Source organism: Triticum urartu, chromosome 2 (assembly GCF_003073215.2).
Source record: "Triticum urartu cultivar G1812 chromosome 2, Tu2.1, whole genome shotgun sequence".
In the NCBI taxonomy this organism is placed as follows: domain Eukaryota; kingdom Viridiplantae; phylum Streptophyta; class Magnoliopsida; order Poales; family Poaceae; genus Triticum; species Triticum urartu.
The window spans coordinates 268,791,941-268,817,345 of NC_053023.1; the positions used below are offsets into that span (position 1 = coordinate 268,791,941).

Below are 25,405 nucleotides of genomic sequence, written 5' to 3' on the forward strand. Positions count from 1 at the left end.
ATAGAGGCGAGGGGGGCGATCTTTCGATTAGATGATAACTATCGATTTGGTGGAGACGACTTTGATGATCCGACTACAAACGTGCACAACGTTGAACCTTAGCAATCGCTAAACCATGTCCGAGAGGTTATTGACCAGGACGGAGCACGATCAACCTGACCACAAAGGCCTATTCCTGCATGCAATCGAAGAACAAGCAAGAATATGATAAAGCAATCTGAATATTGTGAATATATATGAAGTGTTGATAAAAGTGGGGTTTCATAAGCGGTCTTGGTCTGGTCGTTGGACACAAACGAAGTACACGAAGTTGCGGCAATGGCTAACTTTTAACTCAATAAAACCCAAGTCTAAACGATGCCTTAAGGGCTGTATTTATAGGGGAAAGAGAGGGGATTTTGTCCACCCTTGGCAAGGTGGGACTAAAACACCTCCTAAGTCGTTTCCCCTACAATACTGATTCTAAAAATAGATTACATGGGCTTGGCCCAAAATAAGGTGGCGCAACACCAATAATAAGCTATGGACAAAATTTATGAAAGGCCATCTTGTATATTTCGTCCATCGTCTAGTATGTCATCATGGTGGCTTCAAAGTCTAAAAATATCCACTAGAACTTATATTCTTGTTCTCTTCGCACACACCTTCATCTCCGTGCTTGATCATGCTCCAATGTTCATCCTTCATCTTCATGCTAGGCCCTTCAATTGATGGCAACACAAATGTATGTATGTCAGGCAGCATCATATTCTCATGAACACTAGAAACATTACCAAGAAACGAAAGTACCTGATAATTTAACTGGTCTATGTGAGCTCTAGCAATTGTTCCAAGAGGTAAAACAGCAGGGGATATGTGTGTAACTATGGTAGCCATGTCCTCATCATCCTCCCCTTCTTGAAAACAAAGCTGTCCTCGGCGCTGGTTAATCCGAAATGTGGCTAACAAAAGAGACAAAGTGTACACATTGTATATGTATATGTCATCAATTTTTACTGATCTCAATTGTGGCACATGTGACATAATTATACAAGAGCACCTTTGAAAAATCATAAAATATGAAGCCAATATATTATCACAACAAGTCAAAGGCATGAAAATATTGCAACTTAGTTTGCCCATATAAGTGACGCTCTTATTCATATCAAAGGATTGACAATGCTTATCATTAAACCATCCCAACATTGATGAACCACCACCAAGATTAGAGGTCATATCAAAATGATTAAACATTGGTACAATTATTTTCAAACGTATTTGATCCCAATCTGATTTATTCCCTGATTCACATGATCCTTTTGCATCAATAGTTAATTCAATTCATTCACTCAAAATTGTTTGATCACATGGCAAAGTAAAATCATCAACATAGTCCTCTAAAATAACTGGTGTGATCAAAGTAATGGGTAGCTCATCGCATGGTTCATTTAAATTGACAAGGCATTCATCATACTCATGGAGGTGGAAAATCGGTCTCTTCGTCATTACCTCTTATGATCAACTTGGATGATGCAAGTACTCTCGAAGGTGATGTGTCACATATTGGAGGTGATGTAGTCCTCACAACAACGGATGTGGTTGTCATAGTACACCTAGTAGTTGAAGGAACAACATTGTCCTTATGGACAACACGCCATATTATTTTCTGTTCAGCTTTGCAAGCAAGACAAAACAGAAGGTCCATAGGATAAGACCCGTCATGAATTAATACCTCCTGAATATCACGGATTAATCCTCCCCAAAATCTATCCATCAAATCTTCTTTACTTTCTTCTAAAGAGGAATGCAACAAGATAGTTTGTAAATCATTTCGTTACGGTGTCACTACCTTGTTTTAGATGTTGCAAATTTTTAATCATGTCACGAGTATAATAAGCGGGGCCGAATGTATGTCTCATGGCAAGTTTCAAATCATCCCAAGTAGTAGGTATATAATCAGGGTGTAACCGACAATATTCGCGCCACCAAACTGAAGCATAACCAGTCAATGAACCAACCATGGCCTTAGCTTTTTTACGTTCAGTAAAACTATGGGAAGCGAATATGTTATTTATGTCGAACTCACATTCAATATATAAAGCAGGTCTAAAACGACCACTAAATGGTGGTATGAAAATAACAACTTGATTGTGCGCATTCTGATGTGTTTGCACCGCTTGTGACGGTGGTTCTATTTTGGAAGGTGGTGGCACGTCTCCCACGATTGACGAAGCCCACGAATTGACTCTGGATCTTGTCATGATTAGCAGAAACAAAAAACAAAATCCAAAAAAAATATTCCGATGAACTACTAGGATGTGGTGGTAAAACGCTCATAGTATAGCAAATATCAAAGTCTTACAAGTTCTTACCATGCAGCAAGAGGTGGTCGGCAACCAGTAGTGTCAAATAACTCCAAAAGTTGGTAAAACGATTGCTAGGTGACGTATGTATACACAGTGTAAAAATATGTGGAGCTGGGTTGGCTTTATATATGAAAAAAATGCTACAACCACGTTAATTAATGCAAGCTGAAAATTCGTTTAAAGTGGTCGAATGCTGGACTCAGGCTAGAGTGTACTAGAGACACGAGCCTAAGACACAGGGGGATTCATGTAACAACCTTGCGGACGTATGTGGATGCACAAGCAGGATGCAATAAAAAATGGGTGTACTGAATAGGTTGAGCGGAAACAGCAATGATAAAGACAAACAGTAGATAAGGTGTACTCTCTTTTTGTTCCTTGCTATCCTGTAGACCTATGTGTTGTGCTGCACACAACCACCCTTTTTGTTATTATAATCCAAACGTGCCTACTACTCCCAATTCTTGCACGTGAACCTTTTTTCCCTTTCTCTCTCTCCAAAAAAAACTGCATGGGTTGTTATTTTTTTCTTAGGAAACACAACCAAATTGACCAACAGACTTTTTATCTCCAACGTGAGGACCTAGGAAAAACCCACGCCCACTTTCCCTTGTTCCAATCTCCTTCCTTATTCTCCCTCTACTCTTTCTTGTAATTCTTCCTCTCTTTTTTTGGGCGGATTAGATTTGCCTTTTTTTCTCTATGGATACCTTCCAAACTTCAAAATAGATCTGCACTCTTTTAACCAATCCAAACCTGCCAAACCAATCATGTCTTTTATTTTTTATTTTATTTCTTTCCTAACTGAACTCTCTCTCCCACCCGTACTCAACTATTTTTTTTCAATACTAGTAAGTATGCATGTGCAACACACGTATAATCGTAGAAAAACAATTCTCAGTCATCCTAATTAAGCCATAATTATGTCAATAAAATGAATGAGTGCAATAATGTAGCTCAAATCTTAATTTAAACTAAATATAGCTTTGGAGATATAGTTCTTTTCATATGAGCAACATATCTCGTATCAAACATGCACACACAATGGACTTCTAAACCCTGAACATATAGAAAATGCGTAGTCAATTTCGTCCCGCAGGGCATATTTGACCCATTCTCATAACTCCATTCTTTGTAAAAGCGATAGACCATGTGTATTTAAGTTTCGTATATAATCATTATTCTTCTTATATCTTAAGCCTAATCATATCTTATTTAATGTTATGCACCTTCAGTGTAAAACACTAAATTAGACAGCCGTCAAAGCATCAATAAATGAGAAGCACAATTAACCTTGGAAAGATGCATCACCATGTATCACGAGCTATACTCCCTCCATTCCTTTTTAGTCCGCATGTAAGGTTTGGCCAAAGTCAAGCTTTGTAGAGTTTGACTGACTTTATATTAAAAAATATAAACATTCATAATATGAAATCAATATTATCAGATGCATCATTAAACATATTTTCATATTATATAGTTTTAGTATTGTAGATGTTTATATTTTTTTATATAAATTTGGTCAAACTTTGTGTAATTTGACTTTGACCAAATATAATATGCGGAGTAAAAAGAAACGGAGGGAGTACATACAACTTGTGCTACAATGACTTTGTGTAAAAAATAACCACAACAATCGTGAGGCTCCCCATGCGCTACAATCCACGAGACACCTCAAGTCCTTATTAGGTAGAAAATGTACATTAACAAAATGAAAATGAAAATAGAAGAACCGGAACTAGCCTTCAACAAGGCGAGACCTTGTACCTGGTGCACAAACAGGATAGGCAAATCTGAAAGAAAAATTGTCTAACACGCTAGACCGTAAGAAACAAGGGATAAATATGGAAGTAGCCTCAAACATTTTTATCCATCGGAAATGGAATAGAATATTAAATCCAACAGCAGAATTTTTTTCTGAAATACTTATTATAGCATTTATATAGAATAAATTAATTTCATTCTTGCAGCGGTGCAGACTGCAATAGAGGCTACAAAAAAGAAATATCCAGGGAACACTGAGATAAGATTAACCTGTGCAACATAGTATATGCCTAATTTGACTTCAATTTATATGTGGCTTGTCAATGAAATATCATTTGGGATAATCTATTATGCCGGTACATGATTCCCCTGCAACCGCACAACAACAACATAGGTTTATTATCCTGGGTAAAAAAGTCGCACCAGGATCAAGTATGCATCAAGTTTAGTCACATATCCAAAGAACTGGTTCTATACAAATAAAATATATAAAAAAGATATGCTCTCCAAATGACATGTACTTGATTCTAAAAAGGGAATCAAATATTTAGAACATAAGGTATGTATTTTCTTCTAGCTCCACACCATTACTTTCGACTTAAAAAGAATCATACCAATTGCCTATATATAGTATGACATAAATCTGTCCTAAATGATACCCTGATTCCAGCAAATGCATAATGAACCTGTTAACTAACATTTTAATATGGTTTGAAAATTGTGCAATTGAATAAGGATAAGTTAGTCTTAAAGCCCATAAAAATCGAAAGTGAATTAACTTGCAAGATAGGTTTGGCCATCGCACTGTAGGTGATCCCCCTGACTCGAGCATGATGGATTGGTGCAGACTCGAGCATGGTGGATTGGTGTAGACTCACCCTTGAGCTAGAAAAAATGGCATTCAGTTTCAGAAAGGACATAGATGATTAATGGAGGATCAAATACTCACCTCAATGCTTTTTTGGCATGACCGACATGGAAGGAATAGAGCATTGCTATCGAGGATCAAATATTAGCAATGTAAGCCGCAAATTCCAGGAAGAGAAAAAGAATTCAGTGACCCCCGTGGAATATATACTAATTCTCAGAGATAGTGATTTGGAATTTCTACAACCTACCAAATTTAACTATTTAAGCATGAGGTCACAATCAAGAAATATGATGCTAGTCAACAAAAAAGATTAAATTCAAAATTGTGAGACTATAGTGCAAAAAATAATAAGCTGTACATGACAACTGTCAAAGCAACATCCCAATGACTTGAAAGAGAACTCGATATGTTGAAATCATGTGTGGACACCAATAACTTGAAAGGTTAAAATCATGAAATTGAACCATACATTCAGAATGCGATACATAGTAAATAAACTGCACTTGATAGTACAGACCTCACATTAAAAGATGGGTGTTGATCTGCAGAGTATGTTTACATTTAGTACAAAGGCTCGTTGCTTTTTTTGTCTGCAACTCTATTAGAAAGTGTAGACCCAAGATAAAGTGTTACAGAAATAATCTCTCGTGTTATATCAGTGCCATCTCTAATCAAAGCAATCACACCTGCAAGAACTTTAGTAGTCAGCATGTTTGTTTGTGGTCACACTAACTATACCGAAACAGTAGGCATAAAAATCTCCTTTGAAAGGATAATTTACTCACTTCGATAGTTATCATCCTTAATCACAAATGAAGTCCAACTGCTGCTACCCGGAAGATTGCTTTCCCATACACAAAGTACGGATGTGGACGAAGAAAGCTCCCGGTGCCAGATCTTGAGGTCCCTTACGCCAGGAAAGAGAAGAGCAGACAGTCGGCACAACGCCACCATATCCTTTTTCTATCTAAGATCTCTGAAGCTACGGGGAGGAGTGGGATATAGGCCTGCAAAAGTTTCCTAGTGTCAGATGGGATCAAGAAGGGAGATGATGGGGAGCACGGTTGGAGGAGATGGCCACCAGGATGGGCATGCAGTCGGAGGAGATAACCTGCACCAGCGTCGATGAGGCGGAGCGAGGAACGGAGGCGATGCCGGGATGCGCTGGCTCGATGCACCTGGTGCGTCGTCCCTCCCGCAAAGGCCGCTTGGAGATGTGCGCTCTTGGGGCAGGAGGGAGCAGCAGCGTCACATGGGTAGCAGGGGCGGGCGGTGTCGCGAGGTGGATGGTTCAGGGGACGTGGCGGCGCAAGCGCCGGGGCAGTGCAGATGTCGGCGTGGCCGCACTGGTGCCGGGGCAAGCTCTATCTCCTGGATATCGCAGGACCAATGTCACGCTGTGAGGGGCAACAATCGGCGATGGCGATCGTGCACAGAGGTGACCGAGTGGTGCAGTGCGGCGAGGTCGTTGTGCACGAAGGAGACGTTGTTGGTGGGCGGTGTCTGACACACGAGGTCGACGCCATGACAGACGGTGAGGTCAAGGTCCAGCGCATGGAATTTCCTTAGCTTGCTATCAGACTTCCGTGATTGTAGGGAGCGGTTGTTCGAGTACTACTCCCTGGTGAAGCAAGGTCAGTCAAAAAAATTTGCTAAGTGCACACCATAAAGGGATTAGATTAATGATGGCTGTGAGGTCGAGAATTGTGGGCCTAATCGTGTGGTGCTGATTGGTTTGTGCGATGTTGTGGAACTAATTGCGGGGTGCGCCTACGAAAATTCTTGTTTGATTGTTTAATAGTAGTGGAGAAAGAAAAAGTGCCCAGATCTGATCCGATTTGCCTTTTTTTCTCCAAGAAGGCTGCTCTTTTTCTCCTTTATTTTCTCCAAGGAAATTCCAAAACATGAAAACCACCAACCGAATCAGCCAACTATAGTACTACTTCCTATTTTGTTTCCTTTCCTTCCTTTATTTTTTGGACGCCGATATCCAGCACACATGTGGCATCTAGGGGGGTGTGCCGCACACCCCGTGTGGTATCGACACAGCCCCGCCCGCATGACAACGTCCTGGCGCACCGAACCACAGCCCGCACGTCCGGTGTGTGGTGCGATCGCCCACACATCCAGGCGAGCGACCCCGCGGCCCGCACAACCTCTCGCGCCCCATCGTCCCTATCCGCCTCCGAAGCAAAGTGCCACCATCCATCGTTGTCTCCAACTTATGAATCGGCCAATCTTCCCCTACCTCCATAGTCTTCCTTCTCTAGTTGCCATGGCAACCAAAACAGATCTCTAGCGCCCCCTCCCCCTCGACGGAAAACACGGCAACGAGCTAACATGTCATTCTCCTATCACCTACTCCTTCCCCTGGCCCCAATAATTTCACTTCGAGATTGCCCATGTAGATGGCGACTGGATCCACACTGTCATGGCAAACACACCATAGATTTGTGTCGCGTGTATCTACAACTAACATGAATTCCGACCGTTCATGTTTATTCCCCTTTCCCCCAAAGAACACAAAATCTGCCATATTCTAGCCTAGATCTGATCTAAGCTTTTAGGTTGGGGTTGCTACCAGTAGGTGCTCGAGAAGGATGTGTAGGATTCACTAAGATCCGGGCAGAAAAGAGCCATTTTGGCGGAACATATGGAGGGAAAAAATTAGTAGCCACCTATCTTTGTTGTTACTTCCTATCATGTAATGTTAGTTGTTGCCAGCAGTTCAACATGATAGTTGCCATCTAGATTATAGAAAGAGAGAATGAATGTGCATGCCCTATCAACAAAAATGCACAGATACGATGTTTTCCTACTTGCCATGATGTATTGGTTGTTTATGCAAAAAATGTGATAAGATTGTGTTTCCTTTTATGTGGAAATAGCAAAATGCAATTCGAATATTAGTGTGTTCTTGTTCATGCAGTGACTGAAAACACAGTAGGAGAAGCAGAAAAAATGAATCATGCAGACGGGACTGATCCGTCATTTTCTGGAAGGCCGCAAGCGCCCCCTTGGAATGCAATAGAGTACAATCAACTAATTTCCACACGATCGTTGCTGCCACTACTAGAGCAGTATGCGAACATAGGTACGATGCGTGATCAAAAAAAGTACAGTTGACATGTTTGTGGGCTTGAAAATGGCATTCTACTTATGTACTAAAATGTCATTGTTCGCAGGTTCTTATGACACAACCACACATGGAGGGATACTATGGAAAGTTGCAACACAGGGGGCTATTGGTGATAGACATACGGGAGACCAACTTCAAGTAGCAAATGTGGCAAATCAAGGTAACGCATAGAAATAGCATACTGATGTGGTAAAAAAACTTGCAAGGATGGCAAGACTTACGATTTTTTTGAAAAAACGCAGGACCATCATGCAGCACATGGCAACAAGCGGCAAGCGGATGCCTGCCATCAACGTCGTACGCAGGTGAGTTGTATGAAGTGATCTTGCCGACAGTGTATCCGAAAAAGGAAACTAGGTGACATTGGTGTTTACGTGGTGTGACAAAAATTGAGAAAAAGATGACATTGGCGTTTGTTGCTCATAGAAATAGAAAAAATGATGGAAAGTGCATCTGCCAAGTCTGGTCGCCTGTATTTGCCACATGTGGACAACTGCATGTGTCAAATTGAATGTATGACTAGTAGTGGCCACATGGTGATTGCACGCAGTTGGCATGTCTTAACAACTGAAGTTGCCATGTCTGAATAGTTGTATTTTCCATGACTAAACAACTATGTTGCCTTGTGTGAACAACTCTGTTTGCCAAGTGTGCACAACTACATTTACCATGATTGAACAACTACATATGCCATGTTATAGAAACTACGGTTGCCATGCATTGACCAACTGCACATGATCGCAGGTTGTTATGGATGAACCATAGCAACAAAGGTCTCGTGGCAAGCTTCACCATTACAGGCCATCGGTATTGCAGATACAGCACACCAAATTGAAGTGACACACCAACTTCGATTAGCACATGCGGCACAACAAGGTAACTATGTGAACCAATAAAAATCGTGCATTTTCTTCTTTGGAAAAGCATTGGGAAAAGTGGACTTGTCATGGTGTTGGTAGCAAACTACGATTGCCACCAAGTGAATACGTCCATTAGTCATCTATGATCATCTGGATTTCTCAATTACTATCTATGTGTACACGCCATTTGTGATTAACTGCATTTGCCTCGTGGGCTCGTATCTAGAATGCAAGTTTTGATGTTAAGATCCTAGTTGCCATGACTTGGCAACTGCAGCTGCCATGTTTGGTCAACTGTAGCTGCCATGACTAAAAAACTACAGTTGCCATGCATGGCCATATGCAGATGCTCAAGGCTTTCATGTATGAATGATATCATGCCATTCAGATGCAACTGCTATATTTCATTATGATGAATATGCCATTCAAGCAATACTGTGAACACACGTACCCGATTTTTTGAAAGAGCTTCAACTATAATCAGCAGCGGTGCGGGAACATCTACTGCGGGAACCTCATAGCACATGTATGGGGTGTTCCATGAGCAAGTCACCGATGTTGTCACAAACAATGCAAAATCAGTGTCAGAACTGGTAATCGTTGCAGCAATGACGACAAGCATGCATGTGCACACCAGCACAAGCACCACTCAAGCAGATAAAACAGCCGCTAATACTGAAGTCAATGATGAAACTGATGACAAAGCGCAAGGGGAAGAAGAAGATGGACAACCAGAAATCATGCCACCTCAACCACCTTATGTTGGGCAGAGATTTGGTTCGTTTGAAAATGCCAAGGAATACTACCAGAGATATGCGTTGTTCCATGGATTTGCGGTGAACAGGGAATACCATAGGAAAATAAAAAAACTAAAGAGTACAGTAGAGGAGAGATAAGGTGCTACAAGGAATGAAAGAAAAAGAAGGGTAAGGTGTTGTGCCTGTCGTACCAGAATAAAAGAGAGGCTTCATTCTCAAGATGGAATGCCCTGTCCAGATGAAGCTAAATGCAGATGGAGCATGGTGGGTGCTCACCGAATATGTCAAAGAACACAACCACGACCAAATAAAGAAGTTTAACCTAGTAAAATTTCTGAGCACCCAGAGAGGATTCAGCCCCACGAGGAAAATTCATAAGGTTGCTACATGATTGTAATGTTGGTCCATCAAGAATGGTCCAAATACTGTCCCTGATCCGTAGCAGGGATGATAGTCTGAGCAGCATGCCCTACATACCAGTGATGACCCACAAGTATAGGGGATCTATCGTAGTCCTTTCGATAAGTAAGAGTGTCGAACCCAACGAGGAGCAGAAGGAAATGATAAGCGGTTTTCAGCAAGGTATTCTCTGCATGTACTGAAATAAGTGGTAACAGATAGTTTTGTGATAGGATAAATTGTAACGAGCGACAAGTAACAAAAGTAAATAAAGTGCAGCAAGGTGGCCAATCCTTTTGTAGCAAAGGACAAGCTGGAACAAAATCTTATAATAGGAAAAGCGCTCCCGAGGACACATGGGAATATCGTCAAGCTAGTTTTCATCACGTTCATATGATTCGCGTTCGATACTTTGATAATTTGATATGTGGGTGGACCGGTGCTTGGGTGTTGTTCTTACTTGAACAAGCATCCCACTTATGATTAACCTCTATTGCAAGCATCCGCAACTACAACAAAAGTATTAAGGTAAACCTAACCATAGCATGAAACATATGGATCCAAATCAGCCCCTTACGAAGCAACGCATAAACTAGGGTTTAAGCTTCTGTCACTCTAGCAACCCATCATCTACTTATTACTTCCCAATGCCTTCCTCTAGGCCCAAATAATGGTGAAGTGTTATGTAGTCGATGTTCACATATCACCACTAGAGGCTAGACAACATACATCTTATCAAAATATCAAATGAATACCAAATTTACATGACTACTCATAGCAAGACTTCTCCCTTGTCCTCAGGAACGAACGTAATTACTCACAAAGCATATTCATGTTCATAATCAAAGGGGTAATAGTATGCATATAGGATCTGAACATATGATCTTCCACCAAATAAACCAACTAGCATCAACTACAAGGAGTAATCAACACTACTAGCAACCTACTAGCACCAATCCCGGACTTTGAGACATGAATTGGATACAAGAGATGAACTAGGGTTTGGAGATGAGAAGGTGCTGGTGAAGATGTTTATGGAGATTGCCCTCTCCCGATGAGAGGAGCGTTGGTGATGACGATGGTGATGATTTCCCCCTTCTGGAGGGATGTTTCCCCGGCAGAACAGCTCTGCCGGAGCTCTAGATTGGATCCGCCAAGGTTCCGCCTCGTGGCGGCGGAGTCTCGTTCCGAAAAGTTCCTTCCTATTTTTTTCTCATTGAAAGACCTCAAATAGGAGAAGATGGGCGTCGGAGAGCCACCAGGGGGCCCAGGAGGTAGGGGGCGTGCCCTAGGGGGGGCACCCTCGTGAGCAGGGTGTGGGCCCCCTGGCCTTCATCTTTGGCGTGGATTTTTCTTTATTTCTTTTAAGACATTTCGTGGAGTTTCAGGACTTTTGGAGTTGCGCAGAATAGGTCTCTAATATTTGCTCGTTTTCCAGACCAGAATTCCAGCTGCCGGCATTCTCGCTCCTTGTGTAAACCTTGTAAAATAAGAGAGAATAGCCATAAGTATTGTGACATAAAGTGAAATAACAGTCCATAATGCAATAAATATCGATATAAAAGCATGATGCAAAATGGATGTATCAACTCCCCCAAGCTTAGACCTCGCTTGTCCTCAAGCGAAAAGGCGATAACAATAAATATGTCCTCATGTTTAGAGGTAGAGGCGTCGATAAAAATAAAATACGGGCATGAAGGCATCATGATTATTCTCATAACAGCAACATATATAGATTTTGTCATATGATTACTTATGTTCAAGTGATGATCTATTCACAATGCAAAAGTATAAATCATAAACCTTATTGGGCTCCGACAAACTATAATCTCAGTCATTGAAGCAATTGCAATTTATCGTAACATCGGAAAGAGTCTATGTCAGAGCTAAAAAGCAAGTCCACATACTCAACTATCATTTAGTCCTCCATAATTGCTAACACTCACGCGATACTTGTGGTTACGGAGTTTTAATCGGACACAGAGAAAGATAGGGGCTTATAGTTTTGCCCCACAACCTTTTACCTCAAGGGTAATGTCAACAATAATGGTTCATGCTCCCCTACACCCAATTAGATAAATATATATATATATATATATATATATATATCATGTTCTTTCCAACATGCTGAGCTTGCCAAAGGATAAAATAAAAAAGAAAAGGTGAAGATCACCATGACTCTAGCATAAGGTAGATGATAATAATAAAGGATAGGCCCTTCGCAGAGGGAAGTAGAGGTTGCCATGCGCTTTTATGGTTGGATATATAAAATCTCAATGCGAAAGAACGTCACTTTATATTGCCCCTTGTGATATGAACCTTTATTATGCAGTCCGTCGCTTTTATTACTTTCACATCACAAGATCGTGTAAAGCTTATTTCTCCCACACCAATCAATCATACATATTTAGAGCAATTTTTATTGCTTTGCACCGATGACAACTTACTTGAGGGATCTTACTCAATCCATAGGTAGATATGGTGGACTCTCATGGCAAAACTGGTTTAAGGGTATTTGGAAGCACAAGTAGTATTTCTACTTGGTGCTGAGAATTTGGCTAGCATGAGGGGGAAGGCAAGTTCAACAAGTTAGAGGATCCATGACAACATACTTTATCTCAGATATAAGAAATGCATAACTCATTACGTTGTCTTCCTTGTCCAACATCAACTCTTTAGTATGTCATATTTTAATGAGTGCTCCCAATCATAAAAGATGTCAATGATAATATATCTATATGTGAAAACCTCTCTTTCCTTATTACTTCCTATTAATTGCAACAATGACCAAAGCTATGTCTGCCAACTCCCAACAACTTTTAATCATCATACTCTTTCTATGTGAATTCATTACTCTCAATAAGATCAATATGAACTTTTGTTTCTTTTTATTCCTTTTCTCTTTTCTTTTATTCACCCAAGATCATGGCAAAATAATCGAGCTCTTGACTCAACACTAATCTTTATTATATATAACTCACAGACTCGATTACATAGAGGGATCATAAAGCAAAACTCAAAACTAGATCATGCCATAAACTTTATTCTACTAGATCAAGATACTACTAATAGGATCGAACTAAGAAAAACGGTAAAGATAGGAGTTGTGATTGTGATATGATACCGGGGCACCTCCCCCAAGCTTGGCAGTTGCCAAGGGGAGTGCCCATACCCATGTGACTATGTCTCCTTTGTCGGTGAAGAAGGTGGAGGTGATGGATAATCGCACATCGAGCGTAAGAGGTCCTCCAGCTTGCGAATAATACCCTTGAGTGCGACAATATGCTCCTTCAACAAAACATTTTCTTATGTGAGATACTTGTTTTGCACACGAGCTAACTCAATCAGCTTGAAAGCTTCGATCTCAGTTGGGGTAAGAAGGTTATGATCAATTTTAAGGGTGTCTTCTGCTGCTGGAGCTTGATCCTCCATGGGCTTCTTGATCCTTTCATCCTTGTTGACCTTCGGGGGTTCTTCCCTCTTCAGATCTTTCTTCATTAGCCAAGCATCGTTGTCACCATTGTTGGAGGAGGGAGACGACATGATGCCTAGCCTAGAAAACCCTGACAGAAAACAGCTCGAAACGAAAACAGAGGAGGTTTGCGTGATACGGGAGTCAAAACCTTCGGGAGAATATATAATGAATTTTTACCGACCAAAATACGTATCAAGCAGGAAAACGGAGTCCGGAAGGCACACGAGGTGCTCACGAGGTAGGGGGCGCGCCCAGGGGTTAGGGCGCACCCTTCACCCTCATGGGGCCCTCGTTTCCTTCCCGGACTGCTACTTATTTTTCTATTTTTCTAAATATTCCAAAACGGAGAAATATTTCCTTAAAATTGTTTTGGAGTCGGTTTACTTACCGTACCACATACCTATTCCTTTTCGGAGTCTGAAATGTTCCGGAAAGTGTCCCTTATGTATTCTTCCGGTGTTACGGTTTCAATAATATTGGTTTCAACATTTATGGGATTACCTGAGATATAATGTTTAATTCTTTGACCGTTTACCACCTTCGGATTTGTGCCCTCGAAGTTGTTGATTTTGATGGCACCGGAACGATAGACCTCTTCGATAACATAGGGGCCTTCCCATTTAGAGAGAAGTTTTCTTGCAAAAAATCTTAAACGAGAGTTGTATAGCAATACATAATCACCTACATTAAACTCACGCTTTTGTATCCTTTTGTCATGCCATCTTTTAACTTTTTCTTTAAACAACTTGGCATTTTCATAAGCTTGGGTTCTCCATTCATCAAGTGAGCTAATATCAAATAACCTCTTCTCACCGGCAAGTTTAAAATCATGGTTGAGCTCTTTAATAGCCCAATATGCCTTATGTTCTAGTTCGACAGGTAAGTGACATGCTTTTCCATAAACCATTTTATACGGAGATATACCCATAGGATTTTTGTATGCAGTTCTATAAGCCCATAATGCATCATCAAGTTTCTTGGACCAATTCTTTCTAGACCTATTAACAGTCTTTTGCAAAATTAATTTGAGCTCTCTATTGCTCAACTCTACTTGACCACTAGACTGTGGGTGATAAGGAGATGCAATTCTATGATTAACATCATATTTAGCAAGCATTTTACGGAAAGCACCATGAATAAAGTGTGAACCACCATCCGTCATTAAATATCTACGGACTCCAAACCTCGGGAAAATAACTTCCTTAAGCATTTTAATAGAAGTGTTATGATCAGCACTACTAGTTGGAATAGCTTCTACCCACTTAGTAACGTAATCAACAGCAACTAGAATATGTGTGTATCCATTAGAGGCAGGAAAAGGTCGCATATAATCGAAGCCCCAAACATCAAATGCTTCAATAACAAGAGAATAATTCATAGGCATTTCTTGACGTCTACTAATATTACCAATTCTTTGACATTCATCCCAAGACAAGACAAACTTACGGGCATCCTTGAAGAGAGTAGGCCAATAAAAACCAGATTGCAATACCTTATGTGCAGTTCTATCTCCAGCGTGGTGTCCTCCATAAGCCTTGGAATGACACTTGCGTAGGATCTGTTCCTGTTCATGCTCAGGTACGCAATGTCTAATAACACCATCTACTCCTTCTTTATAAAGATGTGGGTCATCCCAAAAGTAATGTCTTAAATCATAGAAAAACTTTTTCTTTTGTTGGTATGTGAAGCTAGGTGGTATAAATATAGAAACAATATAATTAGCATAATCAGCATACCATGGAGTACTACGAGAAGTACTTATAACATTTAATTGTTCATCAGGAAAGCTATCATTAATAGGTAGTGGGTCATCAAGAATATTTTCTAACCTAGAAAAGTTGTCTGCAACGGGGTTCTCAGCTCCCTTTCGATCAACAATATGCAAATCAAATTCTTGTAGCAAGAGAACCCATCTAATAAGTCTAGGTTTAGCATCTTTCTTTTCCATAAGATATTTAATAACAGCATGATCTGTTTGAATAATTACTTTAGAATCAAGAATATAAGATCTGAACTTATCACAAGCAAATACAGCTGCTAAAAGCTCTTTTTTAGTAGTAGCATAATTTCTTTGAGTATTGTCTAGAGTCTTACTAGCATAATGAATAACATTTAATTTCTTATCAACTCTTTGCCCTAGAATAGCACCTACAGCATAATCACTAGCATCACACATAATTTCAAAGGGTAAATTCCAATCAGGTGGCTGAACAACAGGTGCAGAAACTAATGCTTTCTTAAGTATTTCAAATGCTTCTACACAATCATCATCAAAGACAAATGGTATATCTTTTTGCAATAAATTACTCAGAGGCCGAGAAATTTTTGAGAAGTCCTTCATGAACCTCCTATAAAATCCGGCGTGACCAAGGAAACTTCTTATACCTTTGATGTCCTTGGGACATGGCATCTTTTCAATAGCATCAACCTTGGATTTATCAACTTCAATACCTCTTTCTGAAACTTTGAGCCCCAAGACAATACCTTCATTAACCATAAAGTGGCACTTTTCCCAATTCAAGACAAGATTAGTTTATTCACATATCTGCAAAACTCGATCAAGGTTGCTCAAGCAGTCATCAAAAGAGGAACCATAGACGGAAAAGTCGTCCATGAAAACCTCACAAATCTTTTCACAAAATTCAGAGAATATAGCCATCATGCATCTTTGAAAGGTAGCAGGTGCATTACATAAACCAAAAGGCATACATCTATAAGCAAACGTTCCAAAAGGGCATGTAAAAGTAGTCTTTTATTGATCTCTAGCCGACACAGGTATTTGAGAGAAACCAGAATAACCATCTAGAAAGCAATAGTGTGTATGTTTATATAATCTTTCTAGCATTTGATCAATAAAAAGGTAAGGGGTAATGATATTTCTTAGTAGCTTTATTTAATTTGCGGAAATCAATTACCATTCTATAATTGTAGCGACCTGACCCGAATGGATCAAGTCTCTGTGCTTAAGTGTCATCCTTGGATCGGTATGCTGGCACACACAGTACTCGAGGATTTATAACAGAGGTAAATCACATGTATAAAATAACATAAATACTATTACCTCAATCCAAAATAGCGGAAGTAACAAGGTTTGTGGGTTCCCATCAACACCAACGGCAAACTTGAATGTAGAAATCGTAACCCTAACGTATCACTTACTCGTCGTAAGTTAATCCTGCAACATGAGATGTTGCAGCCACAAAGAGTCAGTACATTCAATGTACTGGCAAATTCACACCATAGAGAGAAATGATGAACAATGGCTATCACTACATGCATATATGGCTGGTGGAAAAGCTCTATGGTTATAAGGTTTTTGCGAAAAGCCAATTTTTCCCTACTACAAAGGAATAAATTTTATTTAACTATCATGGTGGTTGTTAAACATTGAGAATGGTTGACAGCATTCTCAATCCCAATTAAGCATCATCATTAAAACCCAACAATATTCATTTAAAGTAACATGATGAGATCAACAGGATAATCCAAGAACTAGATACTCAAGATGTCCATAACCGGGGACACGGCTAATCATGATTAGTTTATACACTCTGCAGAGGTTTGCGCACTTTTCCCCACAAGACTCAATCTCCTCCATTGGATTTCTCGCACTACATGGTGTTTGAGAAACGGATGACCGAGACATAGTCTTTCAGAAGCGTTTGCGCCTTTCGATGGGTAAACCGTACCACCTACAACCCTTACATCTGCTAGTCTACCACTTTAAGAGTTCACACGAGTTAATCAACTATGCTAGAGCCCATAATAGCTTGTGGCTGCACACAGATGTTTCTAGTATGAATAGTCTCATGATTCCTTTGAGCCTGGGTGGCGGACCGTAGGATGATCACACGGTATATCCCCAGGATCTCCTAGGACAACACTGGTATATCCCCAGGTGTCCGGGCAAGTCCACTAGTATATCCCTAGGGTGCCCCTAGCAATCCACCCAGATATGTATTTAAGTTGCCACCTTAAGTTGAACCATTAAATAACAATCTCACATCTGTCATGGATACTCTCAAAACCCAATCCACATCTACGAGCATAGCATGGCAATATAAGCATAACGTAAAAGTAACTCCCAAAGGTTTGATAGTAATAGGGCAATAGGTTCCTACCTCATCAACTACTTCCCAACCCACAATTTAATTAGATCCTAATCATGCAATGTTTGAAGATTGAAACTAATGCATAAAAACTGGGTACGAAACGGGTATGATCAAAGTGTGAACTTGACTTGCTGATGATCTGCGAAACCTAGAGATTCGAAGTAACAAGCGGCGCACTCCGGGTATTCTACCGCAGACAAACAAACAAGCATACAATAAGTACTCATCTAATGCACAGGTAAAACTCAAATAAGAGATCTAACCAGAAGGTTCAACTCAAGAACTCCGGTTGGCAAAAAGAATCAAATCGAACGAAGCAACGCAAACGGCGAAAGAAAACAACTTTGTTCTAGTAATCTGGATCTAGGCTAAATTTTACAGTAGCAAAATCTTGTTTAAGTTGGTTAAACGGATAGAGGGTTTCGAGACGAAACTCCAGGCGCTTGAATCACCTGATTTCGATAAACGACCGAAAAGTTATACTAAAACGAAAATCGGATCAGGAATCGCGATCAGAAAAATCGCGGATTTAATCCGAGAAAAAGAAAAACGACGAACGCCGAATTTTTTTTCGCTTTTTTTGGCACGGAAAACGAGGCGCGATGAACCTCGGGCGGCGGAATCGTCGGCGGCGGCACGCGCGGATCGAGGCGGGGCTGATGGGCTGGGGCGGCTCAGGGCGGCGCTATTTAAATGCTGCCCCCGGGCGGTGTCCCGCTCGGGTACGGCCCGAAGTCGGTTCATATTTTTTTAATTATTCCGCTCGGAAGAAAAATAAAAAATAAATACTAAACGGACTCAAAAAATTCCGAAATAAATTTTCACGGGCTTCTAAAATCAAGCCGCACAAGGTGAACATTTATTTGGGCCCTAAATGCAATTTTGAAAAACGCACATTTTTCCTAAATTCCAATAAAACACCAAAAAACTCCGAAATAAAATCTTATTTGATTTTATTATTAAATCCTCAATATTTCTTTATTTTGGTAAAGTCATTTTATTCCCTCTCTCATATTTTTGTAATAGAAATAATTGATGATAAAATAAATAAAATCAAATGATCCTATTCTCAAAATTTGAGGGAACTCAAATATGAAAATAACGAAATCCCCAACTCTCTCCGTGGGTCCTTGAGTTGCGTAGAATTTCTAGGATCAACCAAAATGCAAAATGAAAGTTTGGGAAAGTCCTTTTATTCCGTCTCATTTAACTTTCAAAAAGTTTCGAATTTCACTCACTTCCAGTCAATCAATCAAACAATCAATCAATTCTATCTAATTATTATAACATTCCAAAATTTAGAATTTTGGGATGTTACAATAACCTGTGATAATTCTTTGTGGAATCAATTCATATTTATCATTAGGAACAACAGTAATACATCCCTTCTTAGGGACACAATGGACAGGACTTACCCACTCACTATCAGCAACGGGATAGATTATACCTGCCTCCAAAAGCTTTAGTATTTCTTTTCTTACCAGTTCTTTCATTTTAGGATTCAGACGTTGTTGAGGATCATGAACTGGTTTGGCATCTGCTTCCAAATTTATTTTATGTTGACATAGATTGGGACTAATGCTCTTAAGATCATCAAGAGTATATCCAATAACAGCACGATGCTTCTTTAGAGTTTTCAATAATCTTTCTTCTTCATGCTCCGAAAGGTTAGCACTAACAATAACAGGATATATCTTCTTTTCATCAAGATAAGCATATTTAAGATTATCAGGCAAAGGTTTAATCTCAAACACGGGATCACCCTTGGGTGGAGGAGGATCCCCTAAGATTTCAACAGGCAAGTTGTGATGCAGAATAGGTTCATGTTTAAAGAATACTTCATCTATTTCCCTTCTTTCATTCATGACCATATCATTTTCATGGTCTAGCAAATAGTGTTCTAAAGGATCAATAGGAGGTACGGCAATAGAAGCAAGACCAATAATTTCATCCTTACTAGGTAATTCTTCCTCATGATGTTGTTTACTAAATTTAGAGAAATTAAACTCATGAACCATATCATCCAAGCCAACAGTAACAACATTCTTTTTGCAATCTATGGTAGCATTGACAGTATTTAAGAAGGGTCTACCAAATATAATGGGACAAAAGCTATCATGCGGAGAAGTAAGAACAAGAAAATCAGCAGGATATTTAGTTTTCCCACACAAGACTTCAACATCTATAACAATTCCGATTGGTGAAATAGTATCTCTATTGGCAAGTTTAATTGTGAAATCAATATCTTCTAACTCAACAGGTGCAATTTCATTCTTAATTTCTTTGTATAAGTCATGAGGTATAACACTAGCACTAGCACCCATATCCCATAAGCCATGATAACAATGATCTCCTATTTTAACATAAATAACAGGCACGCCTACCATAGGTCTATGTTTATCTTTATCACAAGGCTTAGCAATTCTAGCAGTTTCACCTTCGAACTGAATAACATGCCCATCAATATTATCAGACAAGAGATCTTTAACAATAGCAATATTATGTTCTACTTTAACTTGTTCAGGAGGTGTATAAGTTCTAATATTGCTTTTACGAACAACAGTTGAAGCTTTAATAGGGAAATGTGGTTTCTCAATATAAGAAGTAGGAACAATAGGATCATTATAAGTGACAGTCTTTTCTTCAACTTTAATAGGTGCAGCTACTTTTACTTCTATGGGAGGATGATATTTAAACCACTTATCCTTAGGGAGATCAACATAAGTAGCAAAAGATTCACGGAAATAAGCTACTATCTCGGAGTCAAGTCCATATTTAGTGCTAAACTTATGGAAAATATCAGCATCCATAAAAGATTTAACACAATCAAACTTAGGTGTCATACCTGACTCCTTACCTTCGTCGAGGTCCCAATCTTCACAGTTGCCTTTAATTCTATCCAATAAATTCCATCTGAATCCAATAGTCTTCATCATAAAAGAGCCAACACAAGAACTATCGAGCATGGTGCGATTGTTTTCAGAAAGCCGAGCATAAAAACTTTGCATAATTATTTCTCTTGAGATCTCATGATTGGGGCATGAATATAACATTGATTTAAGCCTCCCCCAAGCTTGAGCGATGCTTTCTCCTTCGCGAGGCTAGAAATTATATATATAATTAAGATCACAATGAACAAGATGCATAGGGTAATACTTTTGATGAAATTCCAGCTTCAATCTTTTATAGTCCCATGATCTCATATCATCACATAGCCTATACCATATCAATGCGTCTCCCTTAAAAGATAAAGGGAAGACCTTCTTCTTAGCAACATCATCGGGTATACCTGCAAGCTTAAATAATCCACAAACTTCATCCACATATATTAAGTGCTCATCAGGATGCTTTGTTCCATCTCCTGTAAAAGGGTTATCTAGTAGTTTTTCTATCATAACCGAAGGATACTCATAAGGAATTTCATTTTCAATAGGTTCAGTAGGTTGAGGAGCAACTCTTTGCTCTACTGGACGGGGTGAAGATACCCCGAACAAGCCCCTCAGAGAATTACGTTCCACAGTAAGAAGTGACAGTAAATTTCAGCACACTATATGAATTTTTCCTTACCCAATTCCACCTACCAAAGGCGCTACACTCCCCGGCAACGGCGTCAGAAAAGAGTCTTGATGACCCAGAAGTATAGGGGATCTATCGTAGTCCTTTCGATAAGTAAGAGTGTCGAACCCAACGAGGAGCAGAAGGAAATGATAAGCGGTTTTCAGCAAGGTATTCTCTGCAAGTACTAAAATAAGTGGTAACAGATAGTTTTGTGATAGGATAAATTGTAACGAGCGACAAGTAACAAAAGTAAATAAAGTGCAGCAAGGTGGCCCAATCCTTTTGTAGCAAAGGACAAGCCAGAACAAACTCTTATAATAGGAAAAGCGCTCCCGAGGACACATGGGAATATCGTCAAGCTAGTTTTCATCACGTTCATATGATTCGTGTTCGATACTTTGATAATTTGATATGTGGGTGGACCCGTGCTTGGGTGCTGTTCTTACTTGAACAAGCATCCCACTTATGATTAACCTCTATTGCAAGCATCCGCAAATACAACAAAAGTATTAAGGTAAACCTAACCATAGCATGAAACATATGGATCCAAATCAGCCCCTTACGAAGCAACGCATAAACTAGGGTTTAAGCTTCTGTCACTCTAGCAACCCATCATCTACTTATTACTTCCCAATGCCTTCCTCTAGGCCCAAATAATGGTGAAGTGTTATGTAGTTGACATTCACATAACACCACTAGAGGCTAGACAACATACATCTTATCAAAATATCAAATGAATACCAAATTTACATGACTACTCATAGCAAGACTTCTCCCTTGTCCTCAGGAACGAACGTAATTACTCACAAAGCATATTAATGTTCATAATCAGAGGGGTAATAATATGCATATAGGATCTGAACATATGATCTTCCACCAAATAAACCAACTAGCATCAACTACAAGGAGTAATCAACAGTACTAGCAACCTACTAGCACCAATCCCAGACTTTGAGACCAGAATTGGATACAAGAGATGAACTAGGGTTTGGAGATGAGATGGTGCTGGTGAAGATGTTGATGGAGATCACCCTCTCCCGATGAGAGGAGCGTTGGTGATGACGATGGTGATGATTTCCCCCTCCCAGAGGGAAGTTTCCCGGCAGAACAGCTCTGTCGGGGCTCTAGATTGGATCCGCCAAGGTTCCGCCTCGTGGCGGCAGAGTCTCGTCCCGAAAAGTTCTTTCCTATTTTTTTCTCATCAAAAGACCTCATATAGGAGAAGATGGGCGTCGGAGAGCCACCAGGGGGCCCACGAGGTAGGGGGGCGCGCCCTAGGGGGGGCACCCTCGTGAGCAGGGTGTCGGCCCCCTGGCCTTCATCTTTGGCGTGGATTTTTCTTTATTTCTTTTAAGACGTTTCGTGGAGTTTTAGGACTTTTGGAGTTGTGCAGAATAGGTCTCTAATATTTGCTCCTTTTCCACACCAGAATTCCAGCTGCCGGCATTCTCCCTCCGTATGTAAACCTTGTAAAATAAGAGATAATAGCCATAAGTAAGTTGACATAAAGTGAAATAATAGTCCATAATGCAATAAATATCGATATAAAAGCATGATGCAAAATGGACGTATCAACCAGCGGACATCACAAACCTAAAGAAAAAGTACCATATAGAGAGAAGGTTAGCTGACATAAAAGACACAATCGCCTACTTCAAAGAGAAAGCAAAATCAGATCCTGATTACTTCTACATGATAAGATTGGATGATGAGGACTGTGTTAGAAACAATTATTGGGTGGATGGTGCCGCAAGAAGAGCCTACAAACATTTCTGTGATTGCATTTCATTCGACACGACATATCTCATGAATATGCACAAGATGCCTTGTGCTCCATTCATTGGAATAAATAACCACAATCAGTCCTTGCAGTTCGGTTGCGGTCTCGTTCAGAATGAAGATACAGATGGTTACACTTGGCTGTTCAAAACTTTCTTGGAGTGCATGGATGGACTTGCTCCGATGAACATAATAATAGACCAGGATTTTAGCATGCGTGCAGGCATAGAGGAGGTCTTTCCGTTGGCAGTGCACATGCACTACAGGTGGCATATTATTAAGAACGCTGAAGAGATGCTAGGACCATTCTTCGTTGATCGTGCAGAGCTACACAAGGCATTCGAGTTGTTTGTGGACCACAGCTTGACGGTGGAGGAGTTTGAACGGAGCTAGATGTCTATGATTTAAACATACCAAGTCCAAGACAACGTGACACTTAATAGCCTATGGGAGAAGCGAATGTACTGGGTGCCGGCCTACTTCATGCAATGCTTCTTTCCATTTCTATAGACTACGCAACGCAGCGAGGGGTTCAATGCTGTTTTGAAGCGTTACGTGAGCCCTGGAAACTCATTGCTGTAGTTTGCTAAGCAATATTCAGCTTTGCAATAGAAACTACTGGGATCTGAGCTACAACAACAAGCAAACACCGCACTCAAGCAACCTCAATTGCTAACATATTTTCCGATGGAGAGGAAGATGAGCAAGATATACACCAACAAGATATTTAATAAGAAAGTGGATGATCTTATAGTCTTATTTGCCATGTATGACATGGCACATTCAACACTAAAAAATGCTAAATAAATAAATATGTTTGCCATATCTGCTGGTTTGAAGCTGACATCTATAGTGAACACGTGAATGCAAAACAAAATGAAAAAACTGGAATAAAAAACTCTGTAGTTGTAAAAACAAATATTAGCTGCTACTTGTTGTGAAATAAAGTGTGGCTGCCATTTTGAATCTGCTGTGGTTGCCATGTGGGATGTTGTATAATTGCCATGTATAATGCAAACTGTATTTCACATGTAAGATGAATTCATGTGCATTGAGAACAACATGATGTAGTTGCACTACCATGAAGACAGTAGTTGTCATGTAGAATGCAATGTAGTTGCCATCTTTTGACATGCTGATCATTTGAAAAATAGCCCATGATTACAATAGACGCATAAACTGTAGTTGCCATGTGAAATAAACTATAGTTGCCATGTGAAAGAAACTGCATTTGCCATGTTAAATAATCTATAATTACCATGTTAAATAGTCTGTAGTTGTCATGTGGAAACAAACAATACAAAAAATATGTGAAAAAAGCTTTCTCTGCCATCGTTGATTTCAATATGTTTGATATTTTGTGATACCTCAACAAAAGGTGCTACAAAAAGAATATAAGAATTTAACAAGCACAAAACATGTAGATTCCAGGAAGAAATAAAGTGTGCCAACATGTACACAACTTACCAGGTTGACGAACATACCTTGAAGGTGTGTACTCTAATGCGCATGTCTGATTCAGAACCTGAAGACCCGGACAAGGGAAGAAACTACTTTCTGAAGGCCTCAATAAATGAAGGTGAATACTACTGCCAATGCTACAAATACAAATGGGACGGGATTGTGTGCTGCCACATACTCAAAATAATTGACATGCATGCGGTCATACATTTGCCCCTCCATTTCATACGACAACGGTGGACTTGGGACGCTGACAATGCGTTGGGGCCACAAACATCAACTGCAGTTTTGGCTGTGCATGATGACAGACCAGAGGCAACCATGGACTCGGTGAGGCACATTGTATTGACAAAGAACTACGCTGAAGTAATAGATGAAGCATGCAAGAGTGTTGAGACAAAAAGGGTGGTAGAAAAGCATAGGAAGGCCCTGAAAAGAGAGCTTGATGAGATTAAGAAGAGAAGGCTGAAGAAGCCTTACACAAGTTCCCCCGCACCTCAAGTGTACCTTCGTCCACGGGTCCATCAACTCAAAACTCGGAGGTAGGGTCTGGAATAGCAAGCACACAAACTCGGGACTGGAACCCGCCCCGTTCCATCACAAAAGGGTGTCCAAAAGAGGAGAGATACAAATCGGGGTTGGAAATTCAATAAAAGAAGAAGAAAGCAAAGAAAGGGACGGGTAATCAGTAAGCAACATGGAGGATTATAACTTGGGTGTTGGTGACAATTTTGTAACGTAGATGATCAAGGTTTAAAAAATGCGAGAATGACTGTTGGTGGAGAACAGAAATTTAAGAAAATGCCATGTATGCATGACTAAATATGCCATGTAGTTTCTACTAAATCTGCCATGCAGCTTCCACTAAATCTGCCATGTAATTG

At 40.0% G+C, this 25,405-nt stretch overlaps 1 long non-coding RNA gene across 1 annotated transcript; it reads right to left on the reverse strand.

The window, feature by feature from the left end:
- Nucleotides 1–5,469: 5,469 nt before the first annotated feature.
- Nucleotides 5,470–6,550, reverse strand: LOC125541473. The gene is made up of 3 exons (XR_007297543.1): nt 6,092–6,550; nt 5,766–5,987; nt 5,470–5,666 (listed from the first exon to the last, which is right to left on the reverse strand). It is a non-coding gene; the product is annotated as an uncharacterized LOC125541473 (long non-coding RNA).
- Nucleotides 6,551–25,405: the final 18,855 nt, after the last annotated feature.